Here is a 15,917-nt window from a genome sequence, read left to right as displayed (position 1 = left end):
CTCTTGATATGCTTCAATGATTTGGCATGCTTAATTGCAAGCCTTCCCCCATACCTTTTCAGTCAAGTGTTGTTTTATCTACCACTTGCACTACTCCTATAGTGGATTCCACTTTATATAGATAACTTGTGGGTAGTTTGTTATACCTAACTTGCACCCATCTTGATATTTCCTTTACAGTTGGACTTGTTTCTCAATTCTCACATGATCCACATGAGAGTCATTGGGAAGCATCCACACATATCTTGAGGTACATTTGGGTTACAACATGTTATGGAATTCACTATACATCAGGGGATCCTCACATTTTTGGTTACACATACTCAGATTAGGCTAGTGATATTGATGATCACAAGTCTACTTCCAACGTTGTCTTTTGTCTTGGTTTTAGTCCTATCACATGGTCTTGCAAGAATCAACATGCTCATGCATTACCATCTATAGAGGCAAATTATAGGTAGATGTGCCAGGTAGTCAGGAAGTTTTGTGGCTTTGACAGTTGATGACAGAGTTTGGATTTCCTCCTGATAGTCCTAAATTTTTGTGGTGTGACAATCAAAGTGCTATACACATTTCCTAAAACCTAGTTGAGCATCAATGGAACAAGCACATTGAGCTTCACATGCACTTCATCACGCACCTAATTTAAGATAACACTTTGAGCTTGGAGTACATTCCTACTACTGAGTAGGTTGCAAACATCTTCACTAAACCTTTTGCATCCTTGTGGTATCTTCAATTGTGTTCTATGCTTGGGGTGAAGGAAATTGTCACTTGGGGGTCTCAATGTTGAGTCCTTCCTTCCTTCATTTCTTGCTATCTCTTTTTGGAGTAGAGTTTTTCCCACTGGGTTTTCTCTATTTCTCTATTTCATAAAGATTTGGTTGTGATTGGGTACCTCATCAGGCATTATTGTTGGGACCCAAGTTTGCTTTCAGCACTACATTGTAGTTTCCTTACTCTTTCTACCTTGTTTGTAGCTACATTGTTGCTCATCTTAAGGGGGGGGGTGTTAGAGTAAAGTGTTAATTTAATTTAATTTATAAAATTACCTTTACTCCCTTCTTAAGATTTCACTTTATGCACTTTCCATTCTTATTTAATAATTAATTAGTAAGTATTAAATGACATCTACCTTTTTATGATTTCTCTTTTATGTTTTCAATCTCCTTCTATAACGATTCATTTCTAATAATACAGTTTGTATGTTTTTAGAGCAAAACCCTTGCCTCTTCTTTCCTTTTTCTTCTCTATGACCAGTTCTTGCATGCAAGTATTCTTTGGGCTTTCTAGATTTGTATTGCTCAAACCCTTCAGTTCTATGGTCATATTTTGGTTTATTGTACTTTGATTATTTTAGATCTTATGAGATGTTGTATTTTATCATGAGTTATATTCTTTTAGCATTTCATACCCTGTGACTTGCATAGAGGATGATTATGCATTTTGGTAATGCCATGTGGCATCTTATGTACTTGTATATTATTTCATGTGATTTCATACTTATGGTTATTCTATGGCATGGACTTTGTTTTATTATCAGATTTAATCTTCATAAAACTTATGCATGTGATTCAATGTTAAGGAACCCTTGAGAGATGTAATTGTTATTGTATTGTTTATGTATATATGTGAGTTATGACTTCTGCTATGTTATTTCTTGATTGCTTGAATATTTAAAAAAAATGTTTAGAAAACTTAGTGACTTAATAGGTGAATTTCTTTTGGGTTCCATGGCGAGGCATTACATTATGTTACTTTGATACCTTTTATTTTCCTTTCTTCTCTTGCTTTGTTGATTGATCTTCCAAAGGCTTCAACCATAATAATGAATAGAAATGGAGATATAGGGTCCCCTTGTCTGATTCCTCATAAATATTAAAAAACCTTTTGGTGTTCCATTGATTAGAGGAGATATTTTTGGAGTAGATATATAGTTATAAATTAAATGAGTCCATTGACGAGAAAAATTGAAAGCTTCAAGGGATTTTCACAGAAAGCCCCAATCTACTTTATCATAAGCTTTTCGAATGTCTATTTTCATTAGCATACATGAATCTTTGTTAGATTGAACTGAGTGTATTAACCCTTGAATTATAATTATACCATCAAATATTGATCTATTTGGTATGAATCATGTTTGTTCTTTTGATATTAGTTTGGGAAGAAATTTTTTCATTCAATTAGCTAAGGCTTTTGATAAAATTTTATAGATAGTATTACAATGTACTATTGGTTTAAAGTCTCTTGGGTTTTCATGATTAGATTTTTTGGGAATATAAGCTAGAAAGGTATTATTGATTTATTATAAGAGGGAGCTCAAATTTTTGGCTGCTTCAATTGTTTTCCATAAGTCTTCTCCTATTATATTCTAACATTTTTTAAAGAAAAAGGGTTGAAATGCATCTAGTCCTAGGGATTTTTCTAGATTTATTTGAAAAAGAACCTCATTAATTTCTTCTTTTTTAAAATTTTCTATTTAAGAATTGATTGTCTTCTGCAATTAGAATTTTGGGAATTTATTTTACCATCTTGGTTAGAGTTGTTAAATTTGATGAATCTAAATTGTTTAGTATATTAGAGAAGAAGTTTACAAAAGTTCCAAAATTTCCTTTAGGGTTTTTCATTATTTTTCCGAAGTTATCTTGAATTTTTTTAATTTTGTTTATATTCCTTCTGCTTATTGTACTATTGTGGAAGAATTTTGTCTTTCTATCACCTTCTTGTAGCCAATTTTCTTTGGATTTCTTTTCCAAAATATTTCTTCCTTTGCTAGAATTAGTTCTTGTTTAACCAAAAGGTATTTTTCTTTATAATATCTATCATTATCCATACCCACCCCGGTAATTTCTTCATTTAACTTTTGAGGTTTTTTTCATTTTTTAGTTTTTCCTCAAAGGTATTGTTGAAGTGTTCTTTATTTCATTTCTTAATTTTCCTTTTTAAGGATTTTACCTTTGATATGAAACAAAACATTTTGGATCCTTCAAATTCTTCTTCATTCCATAATTGTTTGATTTTATCTTTAAAAATATTATCTAGGAACCACATTTTTTCGCATTTGAAAGGGTTGTTTAGTAGTACTTGAGGATCACCTATTTCTAATCTAACTGGAAAATGATTCAAGCTTGCTCTAAGAAGAATGTTTGAGCTTATGGGAAAATCAAAGGAGATTAAATTACCTTTAAAGAAAAATCCATCTAATCTTTTTGTTGTAAAATTAAAGTCTAGACATTTGTTATTCCATATGTATATACCATTAGATAAAGGAATATCTAATAGATTGCTTTTACTAAACCATTCATTAAAGTCTATCATTACTTGATTTATATTTTTATCATCCCCCCACTTTTTCTAAAGGGTTGAGGATTACATTAAAGTCTCCTCATTGTAGAAAATTTTCAAAAGACTTTGATTCCAAAAAAAAACTTATCTCATTTCAAGTTTCTTTTTTACATGAAGTAGGAATTGGACCATATATATTAATAATTATAAAATGTATATTGTTCTTATAACTTTTGATCAAACCTCCCATCCAATTTTTGTTGGATATAAGGGGGAATAATTGATTCGCCTAGGATCTCATAGGATTCCACTAGCTCCTGAGGCTCCATTTGGTTCCACTAGGTATGTTTTCCAAATTCCTAATTGTTTTTTTTTAAATATCCTTCTTTCTTATTTAGTTTAGTTTCTTGTATTATTACTATTTCTAAGTCAAATAAATTTATATTTCTTTTTAAAATTCTTTTTAATTGGGATCATTTAACCCCCTGATATTCCAAGTTGTAATCTTCATTAAACTGTTATTTTATTTTTCCCCTTTCTCTTTTGTAGAAGGGTACTAATCTTTTTCTAGTTCTCTGCCAGACCTGTAGCTACTCTAAGTTCAGCTAAGGATTTCCTACCTCTTTTCTTTTTAATTCTACCAGAGTTAGGATTTTCTAAACCAATCAAATTAACTTCTATCCAAGGCTATCTATATTTTTTTTCTGCATTGTAGGTGTTATTTTTTAGCATATTTTCTACTTCTTTATCTGAATAATCTTCTTCTAATTCTTTCTATATTTTGAAACTAATTTCTTTATCCTTCTTATTATTCTTTTTTAGATTTTCCTTTTAAGGTTTTATTCATTATGATTCTAGAATGCCAAATTCTTCCCAATAAGTTTATGAATTTGTTCGATCTAATGAATTTGGAGAAATTTCAAACTCTTTAAGGAAGTTTTCTACCTCTAACATAAGTTTAAAAATTTGAGCTTGGTTGTCTTCACAATTTTTATATGTGATGTTATTAGGAACTTCTTGATTATTAGTTATAGATTCTATGATAATTTTTGGTTTGCTATTATTATTAGATACTAACTTACTAATCTCTAGATTGTTTCTTTGAATATGGGAGGAATATGTTTCATCTATTGGAATTTGTTCATTTTCTATTTCTAATTTTTCTTTTTGGACTTCAATAATATTTTTGTCTTTGATTTCTGAATCATCTTCTTTATCCGGTATGTTTATTTGTTGCATTTCTGGTTCTAGAGACTTAATCTTAATTTCTTCCTCAAAAGATTGATTTTTGTTAAGAGTTATTTCCCAAAATTTAGTTAATTCTAATTTTTTTGTTTGTAATATTTAGGTTTTGGTTAAGCTTGAATTTTTTTTGGCTAGTTGTAAATTCAAGTTCTTTATTTTGGGTAAAATCATAGGTAAGGTTATGAGTTTCATCTTTTTCAATAGATTCTAAGGTTCCATCTTTAGAAAAAATCTTATTTTAATTGTCTTTTTTTCCTTTTTTATGTTTATTTTTATTTGATGTTTTATCTTTTAGCAAAGTTCTTATGGAAGTATATTAACCAAATTTTTGCTTACTTCTAGGTTTGGAAAATTGATATTATTATCTTTCTGATCTATATTGGCTAATATATTATTTAAATTTTCAGGAATATGAGGATTACTCTTTTCTTTGTTCATTATATTTGTGTGGGGATTATGTTATTTTTCCCATATAATAAGTTGATCACATATATCATTATGAATCAACATTATGTCTTCCAAAAATTTACTATGTAATTTTAGATTATCCTTGATATCATTTTTAAAAGGGTTTTGATTCTTTTCTTCTTTTTTTAGGCAAAAGTGGCAAGCCACTATAATATTTTATTAAGTCTGATTCAACGAGGTCAACTAGGAAAGAATCAGTGAAGAAAACCTAGCATCATCCCTAATATATACATAGATTTATATAGTTTAAGCAAATAATTACAAGGGGTGTATCAACTACCACCCAACGGTGAACCAGAGAGTACCTTGACAATTATTTCTTTGGACTTTTCCAAGCACTATCTTCATGACAAACTTATCCTAGCAATTAGCACTTATCTTACAAATCTTCCCAATCAGACATAAAACCACCTTCAATTGACCCAAGCCCACCAGGAATAGGGCGCCAACCTGAACAAAGCTCTGAAGTGGCATGAATCCAATCCAAATTCAAGTTAACCACATCAATTAAATCCCAAAAATTCTGTTCAATCAGCTGCATAGAAGCAACATTCATATCCCTGGAGTTTGAAACATTAGATTCCTTTTGCAAATCAATCATAGCCTGACCCACCATCTTTATTCGTTCCACCAAATGAACAACCATTAATCTTGGTTCAAGTGGAAAAGCGTGTTTTAAATAAATGAAACTACCAATGTCTATAGCATGCTTAAGCACCTCAAAAACAACATAAAATTCATGATTGTGCAAGAGTTGAAAATGTGAGAACAAACCACCAACTAATTCCACTCCATTCCATAAGTCATACTTTTGCAAAGCCAAAATCAATTTGTTATCAACCATGAAGTGAGATTAGATTACCTTATGGGCCAAAGCTTGAAGCATTTTAGGAGACTACAGGAGATTCGTAGCATTGGAAAGGAAAATTGAAATGAGCTGAGACAAGTAGAAAAATAGAAGTGCCAAAGGATATAAAAATTATTCACCAATGATATGCCGAATAGCTCTTCAGACTGTGAGTGAAGAAATTAAAAACATTTGATCCAACACCTCATCTGAAATAATACTTGGTAACACAATTTACTCCAATGCTGGTGGCAAGCATATACGAAAATTCTTTGGCATGATGGCAAAATGTTGTTTGTGACACATTTCACAAGACAGAGCTATATCCCACCCAGAACTCATCTTGTAACACAAACACGAGCATAGATCACAGAATTGAGCTCTTGCATATATGTGCAATTGAAGATGTCATTCCTCAAGCAATAAATTACACAGTGCAACATGATATAAGTCATCTATGCTTGCACAAAAAATGTCCTTGAAAGAGCTAGAAAAAGTACTGATGATGATTCATTTTAATGACTCAGATTTAGCCACCTGAGGAAATTGAATCACAGAAATAGAAATTAAATTTCATCAAAGAATAATCAGATTTGAAACACTCAAAATATATTGTGCATGTCATGTCATCATAAATGCTTCTGATAAAATCATACGACATTAATGAACTTTGAATCATACTCTGTTTCCAGGAAACTCAGCACCTAATACATATGACCTTGACTCAACATCTAAAAAATCTACTCTACTTGGCACATGAAACAATCCTTCTAAACTTGACACCTTAACTCGGCACCTAAATCAGCAATACTCCACTTCAATTACCTTCTTATTGAACTCGGCAACCAAAAACTCTACTCAGGACCTGAAACAATCGTACTAAATTTGGCACCTTAACTTGGCACCTATTATTTTCACTCGACATATATCACATTCAAACTAGAATAGGATTAGCTATGCTTTCTGGACAATTCGGCACCTAATACAATTTTTCTTCACTCAACACCTGAACGTAAGAATCTGATACTTATCAAAATTACTCCACTTCAATTACCTTCTTGTTGAACTCAACAACCAACTATTTGTATTGACCAACTTAGCATCTGATACAATTCTGCTTTACTCGGTGCCAGAACATAGCTTACTCGACACCAGAATATAACTTGCTTAGCTCAGCACCTAAACTCGGCACCTAAAGGATATCAAATATTCTTGGCACCTATTATTTTTCACTCGACATATATCACATTCAAACTAGAACAGGATTAGCACCTTAACTCAACACCTGAAGGATATCAAATATTCTCGACACTTGTTATTTTTACTCAGCATATATCACATTCAAACTAGAATAGGATCAGCTATGTTTTCTGGACAATTTGACACCTAATACAATTCTACTTCACTCGTCACCTGAACATAGGAATATGATACTTATCAGTATCACTCCACTTCAATTACCTTCTTGATGAACTCAACAACCAACTTAGTGAACTGACCAACTTGGCAACTCATATAATTTTGCTTTACTCGGTGCCAGAACATAGCTTACTCGGCACCAGAGTATAACTTGCTCAGCTTGACACCTAAAGACTTTCTCGGCATCTGATATTAATTTGCATTACTCAACATCAATTATCTTCTTATTGGACTCGGCATCTACTTGGCACCTAAAGCATGAACTTTAGATGCTAAGCAAATAGAGGCTTCCAAGTCATCTTGAATGAGATTTTTTAGAACCTTGTATTTCTCAATAAATGGTAAAGGATGAAAAGTAGAGGCAGTAATCCCATCACAACCCAAATTTGATAAAAAAAATCTACAACTTTATTCCCTTCTTGATAAATATGCAAAATGCAAATATCTAAACATTCAGCAAGAAGTCTCCAAATTTGGTTAAGAACATATTTTACCTTCCAAGAAATGATGCGCCTATGGATACAAGCATCAATAATAACTGAAGAATCCCTTTCAATATGTAACCTATGGAAATAGTCTTGTTTAGCTAAAATAAGCCCTACCAATAGGGCATGAGCCTTCGCTATGTTATTTGTATCAATGGGCAAAGGAGAAACTGTGATAGCCACAACCTAACTAGAGGGATTTCTAATACATGCTCCAAAACTCGATGGACTTGGATTTCCTCTTGAAGCTCCATGAAAATTCAACTTCCAAAAACCATATGAAGGGGGTCTCCAAAAATTCTCTCTAGGTAAGAGATATGTGGGTGAGTGGCTAATTTTCCACCCATTTGGTATGAATAATTGTTGCCATTATTGGATAATTTGGGAATCCCAATGGGTCACAATCAAGTTGAATTTAATCACTTTTAGACTAGAATTAGTCACTTCCGAGATTGATTTTTCAATACCAATCAAAACAATGTCTAATGCTAGGGATTCCTTTCTGAAAATATGTGTATCACATTCCCCCCAGATAGCCCAAACTACCAAGGTTGGAATGCATTTCTAGAGATTTGCAAATAGTGCTTTTTGATAAAGAAGTGGCCAGGCTTGAAAGAGATCCCAAAGATTGTTTGGCAAAGGAGTAAGGTAACTAAGTTTACTCAAAATGAAGCACCAACATTGATAAGCAAATGAACATGCAAAAAATTGGTGATCCACAGCTTCTTCTTGTTCCTCACAAAGAACACATTTAAAAGGAGGAGCAATATGTAGTCTATTCAATCTGTCACTAGTTAAAATCATGTGTTTAAGTGTTAGCCATGAGAAACAACCTGCTTTAGAAAGAATAACTGGATTCCAACAAAATGAAAAAGCTTTGGAAGTAGGTTTATTCAAACCATTCTATTTTAAAATTTTGTACCCCTCTTTCATTATATAATTTCCATCCTTAGCTGGAGCCCAAAAAATCTGATCATGGGCTTCAGAAAGAAAGACTTGCCTTGAATTCAAAATATTTTGAAATTGAATGATTTCTTGCAGTGACAAAGGTAATTTATTAGGATCCTTCCAAACTATTTTATTTGAAAATTCACAGACATATTCTACATAATGATTAAATTGGGATCCCCAGTGAAGCTCAGTAACTTGGATAACATTCAATGAGATTCCACTCTTAGAAAGTGGAATTTCACCATTCCAGAAATCGTTCCAAAAATTAATGCTTAAGCCATTATTGACTTCCCAAGAGATGTAATCTACTATGATTTTGCGCGAAGCTATCATGAAATCCCAAATGACTGAGCCTTTAGGAGGATTTGAAATAGTAAGGATTCTAGAAGGATCATTGTTATCTAGATATTTTTGCTGCATAATTTTACACCACATAGACTGAAACTTACAATACATGTGCCAAATAAATTTCCCTCCAAATGCTTCATTTCTAATAGATAGATCATGAATTCCTGCCCCTCAAACACTTGAAATTTGTGACATATCTTGTAATGAAATAAGTGAAATCTTATGAGAATCATTCATATTACTCGACTAAAGGAAACCCTTAATCAATTTTTGAATTATAAGTAACACTTTAGGTGGGATCTTGAGGATAGCAATGAAATAATTAGGAATTGCAACTGGAACTAATTTGATCAACAAAATTCTTCCTGCTAGTGACAACCATCTAACTTTCCAAGAAGCAATTCTACTTTGAATACGCTAAATAATCGAAGACCAATACGAGGATTTATTTGAACCCATGAAGAAAGGAATACCCAAATATACTGAGGGAAGAAAGTCTTTTGAAAAACCCAATATCAGTTTAACTTTGTTAGAAACCATTTTCTTATTATTGAAGAAATAAATCTTGGATTTCTGAGCATTAATAGCTTGACTAGACATAGCTAAGTAGAGATCAAGGGTATAAATAATATGGCGAGCTTCCTAGACATCTAGCAATCCAAACAAAAGAGTGTCATCCACAAAAAGAGAATGTGTAATAGATATGTTTGTACCTAAAATAAGAGCTCCTTTCCATTTCTGCAACATGTGTTGGTGTGAAATGGCCCTACTAAACGCTTCAACCATAATAATAAATAAGGCTGGGGATAAAAGATCCCCTTGTCTAATCCCTTGTTTAGAAGGAAAAAAACCCATAGGCTTACCATTAATGATCAGTGAAAACCAAGCTCCCGAAATACATGCCTTAATCCATTTGCACCAATTTTTTGAAAAACCCATTTTAGCAAGAACTTGAAGCAAAAATTTCCAGCAAACTCTATCATAAGCTTTCATCATATCCAGTTTAATAACAAAGTTTGAAGAATTGCTCGAATTAATAGAGTGGAGAACTTCATGAGCCATGAGTGCCCCTTCCATGGTTTCCCTTCCTAAGACAAATCCACCTTGTTCTGGAGAAATAATACGTGGAATAAGATGCTAAACCCTAAGATATATGGCTTTAGTGATAATCTTATAGGATAAATTGCATAAAGAAATTGGTCAAAAATTTGCAAAAGTTTGGGGATCCTTAATCTTTGGAATAATGGAAATATTGGTAGTGTTAAAATATTTCAACATAAGTTTAGATCTTCTAGATTCTTCAACAGCCGCCAATAAATCCCATCCAATTATATTCCAGCAACATGCAGTTAAACCATCTGGACCTGGGGCTTTGTCAGGTAGAAATGAAAATACAACCTGTCAAATTTCTTGAATAGTGAAGGGAGCCATCAAAATATTATTGTCTTGATCTGTAATTAGTTTTGGAATAGAGTCAAGAAGTTCATCCACTTGTGACACAGAAGGATTAGGCAAAACATCAGGCGCTAGAAGGTTTTTAAAAAAATTGACACCTTCATTTCTGATAAGATTTTCATTGGACAAGAGATCACTAGAGGTAGTGTCTTTGGTATGGAATATTGTACTATTAATTCTTTTTTGCTTAGCTAAAGAATGGAAAAACTTTATATTTATGTCTCCATCCTAGAGCCATAATTCTCAAGATTTTTGTCTCCAGTACATCTCTTCTTTAGCACACAGGTCCTCCCATTGTGATTGTAGATTCTTTTGAGAAGAATATGTTTCTTCATTCATTCCCTGTTGGATGATCTAATTGTATACTTCTTCTAACTATTCCTTGACTTCTACTTTTTGGTGGAACACATTTTTGAAAACCTTTTGATTCTAGAGCCTAATTTGGGATTTGACATATTTAAGCTTTATAGCAAACTGATGCATTTTAAGACCTTCCATAGGAACTTCATTCCACCACTATTGGATACTATGCAGAAATTTTGGATAGCTGAGCCACATACTTTCAAATTTAAATGAAGAGTGAAAGTGTTGTTCTGAACATTTGTTGTTGCAAATGAGGCTTAAAGATATAGGAAAATGATCAGATCCTGGTAGTGTAAGGATTTCTAAGGAAATATCTAAGCAATTCAACTTCAAATCATTTGATAAGAGAAATCTGTCTAGATGAGCAGCAATATTAGCAAATCCATATCTCTTATTAGTCCAGGTAAATGAGCCATTATTTGGGTGAACATCCATCAAATTGTTATTATCCACAAAAGCATTAAAATCTTGTATGGTTTTAGGAGGGGGGATAATACCTCTAGTTTTCTCAGATGGAGATAATAAAGCATTAAAATCACCTCCAATAACCACTTGCAGATGCTCTTGCATTTGAAGAGAGCATGTGATAGAATCTCATAAACATGCTTTATCCTTAGATGAAGTGGGTCCATAAACATTAATGAGGATAAAAGATATGTCAAATGCAGTTATATGAAGCATCTGCCAATTGTTTTCTTGTTGGAGGAGCTGTGAATTAGCTGTAAGAGGATTCCAAAGGACTGCTAAACCTCCAAAAGCACCCAATCCTTGCATGTGATAAGAATTCCATTTTTTCCAGCTAGCAACTATTTTATCAAAGTTATGTTGGGACAATTTAGTTTCCTGTAATAAAATAATATCTGCCTGCAAATAATCAATAACTTGTTTGATTCTTTGCCTCTTGTCAGAGGCATTTAAACCTCTAACATTCCAAGAAATGATTTTCATTGGAGACAAGGAGAACTCCTAGTTCTCCTTGTCAATCTTTTAATAACAATGAAGCTATTGTCCAAAGTTGTTTGAATACGTACAGCAATTTCTGTTCTTATCTTGGAACCCTTCGTTCTACCTTGTGCCTTGGGTGTTTTAGTAGTAGGAGGTATTGTAGATGGAGATTGCAAAATTGATAGAGACTGAATTTTAAAATTATCTAGATCGTGAGACTGAGGTTCTTTAGGAAATAATATCATAGACTTTTGCACTAGCTGATAGAGATTAGCCGCTAGTCCCAAGGGATCTTCTTCCATTAAATCTATGTTTCCTGCACCAGAATCCTGAGGAAATTCATTAAGAACTATCTATTTTTCAAATGCCTGACTTGGGATCAATTTATTCCAAAATTGAAATTCTCGAAGCAGGGAGTCAATTACAGGTGAATTGTAATCCTTAGCTTGCAAACCTTCTTCTTTGGCAATATCAAAAATAATAGAAGTGGTAATTTCAGAAAAAAATTGATCACAAATAAAAGTCAATATCACAGGAGAAGGATGAATACAAAGGTGCCAAATAGGCCACCCTAGCAATGAAAGTGAAAAACTTCTATTCTGAAAATTGATCAAATTGAGTGACTTTGGAGATACACAACATTGAAAGTCTATTAGAGGGAGTAACTTGGATCTCACATCTTTAAAGGAATCTATTGAATATGAAGGGACAAACTCCAACAAAAATATTTTACTATTGAAGCACACACGCTAGAAGAAATCCATAATCCAATGAAATTGTTGAAGATAAACCATGAATGAGATTGGCATAAATTCACCTGTATGCATGTTTGCTACGTGCATATTGTGCAAGCTATCAAATGTATCATCTTGATCCCCTGACATGGAGAGAATTTTATTGGCCTTAGAAGTGTGACAGTCCATCAAAGAAATTTTTTGAGAGCAAATATTGGGGTCTGAACAGTGATCGAGACAAACTTGTAAAACATCCTCTTGTCCAGTTTGGCACATAAAACTAAAGTGACCAAGTTTATCTTGAAATTTGTGAATCACAGAGGAATCCTGCACCTTAATTGATTGCATCCATTTCCCCCATTTGGATATGAGAGCAATAGATTTAGGAAATGGTTTATGCATATTACTCAATAAACAAACCCTGACTTCCATTTGAGGGCACTCATATGGAATCAAATCATGTTTCAAAAAAATACCCAACTTGTTAGCTATAATTTCCACAATCTCAGGATCACGATATTCCAAAGGCAAGGAAGGAAAGGAAATCCAATGTGGAAAGAATTGGATATTAATATCTCCTGGATTAAAATTTGGAATCCACAACATGGTATATAACCCCACTCCTTGACAAAACCAACCCTTCTACTTATTAACAGCATCTCTTTCATCTTTCGAATTAAAAATAGCAATAATGAAATTGGAGTCTGAGTCATGATAAAAAAATATCTTTAAGTCCAGACCAGTGTAGGAAAGCCCTATTCTTGATATCCATAAAAGATAAAGAAGCAATAGAAAACTTACCTATGAGAGCTATCTATTGAAGAGTAGAGATCGAGCTCTGCAACATTTGATTTGAAAAAGTAACATGAAACTGTTGTTGAGAAGGATTCAAAGGATCTTGATCCAAATAATTTTGATATTTCTCTTGACTAATGTCCTGCAACTATTGGCCAGGTGCAAAGTTTGGAAGGCCTTGTTCTAATTTAGCCTGATTTTTCTTTCTCCAGATCTTTTTTGGTCTGAAGGGGGCTCTATGAATTCTCAAATCTAACTTCTCTTGAGTCACGTTGTTTTGCATCTGGGAAGATTGCATTTGGACAGGTAAATCAAGAGGAGCACCTTCACAAATATCAAAAATTGGTTGCTTTTTGAAGATCTTTCTCTTTGGACTTCTCTGTGCAAGTGTAGATCACATATTTGCCTTTGCAGGAACCGAGGAACCTGAAGTGTTTCTCTGGGATGAACAATTCATTGAATGATTATTATGAGAAAAATTTTCCTGCCCAAAAATTTGTGGAGGTTGAGGCTAATGAGCATGGTTAGAAGATTCACCCTTTTCGAAATAGGGCGAGAATCCAGGGTTTGTAGCTTGTGAACCTTTAGATCTCAATTGCGACCTTCGATCATGAAAATGAGGGTTAAGGAAAAATGGTTTGGCAGGCTAAAAAATTGCTTTCCCTTTGAAAATAGACTTATCAGTGGTATTTGGGAGCCATTTAGAATTTATATCTCTAAAAGGGCAACTCTGAAACAGAAAAGGGTTAGACATAGAATCAATTGATTGTACCATTGGTGTAGAAGAAAAAAATTGTCTGAGGTGATGATCCCGAGCCAGTTGGACAATATGGGTAGATGAAAAAATGGAAGAAAATTTGTGAAAGACAGAATTAGAGCCAGTTTGATTACCCTGTTCTTGTCGCATGTCATCGTGAGATTTTCCCTCGCACCTATGTTGATGCTGCTCCAAGCCACGCCGCTTCCCCTCATGCATGTAATGGTTCTATTGTTAATGAGCCAGGCCATGAGAAACCCCCTCACACCTGGGATGATGCAAGTCAATCCCTTTACCCCTGTCCTCAATGCCATTTCCATTGCCCTTACACTCCATCTCTTCACATAGAGTAGATTGTCAGGGTTTTGATTCTTACATAGATTACATTGCTCTAAATCCTTATTTTTATCTTTGTAAGTGGAAGTATCTAAGAAATGTATTTGTTTATCTTTGTCATTTAATTGTTGAACATTCTTACTAGTTTCCATAATAGGGGATTTCAAAACTATATTTGAATTAGGAATTTTTTCTAATTATAATATTTCTCCCTCTTCTATTTCAAAATTTTGAATTGGATAGGAGTATTCTAACTAATGAGGTTGACTTGGTTGAACATATTTGGCTAAACTGAGATTAATAGTTCTATTCATTCTCTATTGAGAAATCCTAGGAAACAATTCAATAGATTGATTGATAATTGTGTAGAAATTATAATCATTGTTTCTAGAATTAGAGTCATAAAACAAAAAAAATTGTACTACCTTTTATAGATGTAATGTTTTAATAAGTAAATTAATCTATTTGTAATAATTTTAAGTGATTTTAACTATTTAGTTGAAGATCTTTGATTACTTCAAATCCTAATTATTAGTTTGTGGTGACTAATCAGGGAAGTACTATACATACTTCACAAATTCTTTGGGGTTCGGGAAAAATAAAATTGGGCTACTATTCGCCAATTGGATACTATTTATTCACCAATTTATGATCGACATGTTGCAACTAATTTTAACCCTAAAGTGGCAAAAATACTTGCATAAAATAGCTTAGGGTTAGGGATTGTTTTCATAAGGTGTGATGCCAAAATTGCTTCTTGCGACGGTATTGAGTTGTAAGGGATTACAGATTGTAATCAAGTCCTAATCACTAGATCATAATAATATTGGACTTGTTGTTTGGTGGACATAGCCCAAGGATTTGTTGAACCACATTAAGCCTTGGTGCCTTGTGTTCTCTTCTGTGTGACCTATTATTATTTTTTATTGTTTATATTTGCATGTAATTTTTATTTTTGTCCGTGGCTAAAATCTAACAAGTGGTATCAGAGCCTCTCTTTTTTTTTCAGTTATCCTCTACAAGAAAGTCTCACGATTGAGTGGGAGTCTCATGGTTGAGTGGGAGCATTGGTAGATGAGGGTAAGTTAAGGGTTGACAAGTTTAATGGGCAAAAATTTTAGTTATGAAAAATGCAAATGGAGGACTATCTCTATCAGAAGGATTTATGGAAGCCGTTGGAAGGAAAAACTAAAAACCAGGAAACTATGACAAATGAGGAATGGGAGATTTTAGATAGAAAGGCACTTGGAAGCATTTGGTTATGCCTAGTACCATCAGTGACATTTAACATTGCAAAAGTGAAGATGATGGAAGAGTTGATGGAACCCTAGTGAAATTATATGAAAAGCCCTCTGCTTCAAATAAGATATTTCCCATGACAAGTTTATTTAATATGAAAATAGAAGAAGGTGGATCTATTGCAGATCATTTAAATGAGTTTAATAATGTTACTAGTCAATTATCTCCTGTGGGTATTAATTTTG

General features: G+C 33.2%; 1 pseudogene; it reads right to left on the bottom strand.

Moving 5' to 3' along the window:
• Positions 1–5,614, bottom strand: part of LOC149557085 (18.1 kDa class I heat shock protein-like) — a 71,498-nt pseudogene extending 65,884 nt beyond the window's left edge.
• Between the last annotated feature and the right edge of the window lie 10,303 nt (positions 5,615–15,917).

This window comes from Cupressus sempervirens, chromosome 5 (genome assembly GCF_028749045.1).
Source record: "Cupressus sempervirens isolate cs-2001-9-10 chromosome 5, ASM2874904v1, whole genome shotgun sequence".
Taxonomy (NCBI): Eukaryota; Viridiplantae; Streptophyta; class Pinopsida; order Cupressales; family Cupressaceae; genus Cupressus; species Cupressus sempervirens.
This window is presented reverse-complemented; position numbering and strand designations above follow the sequence as displayed.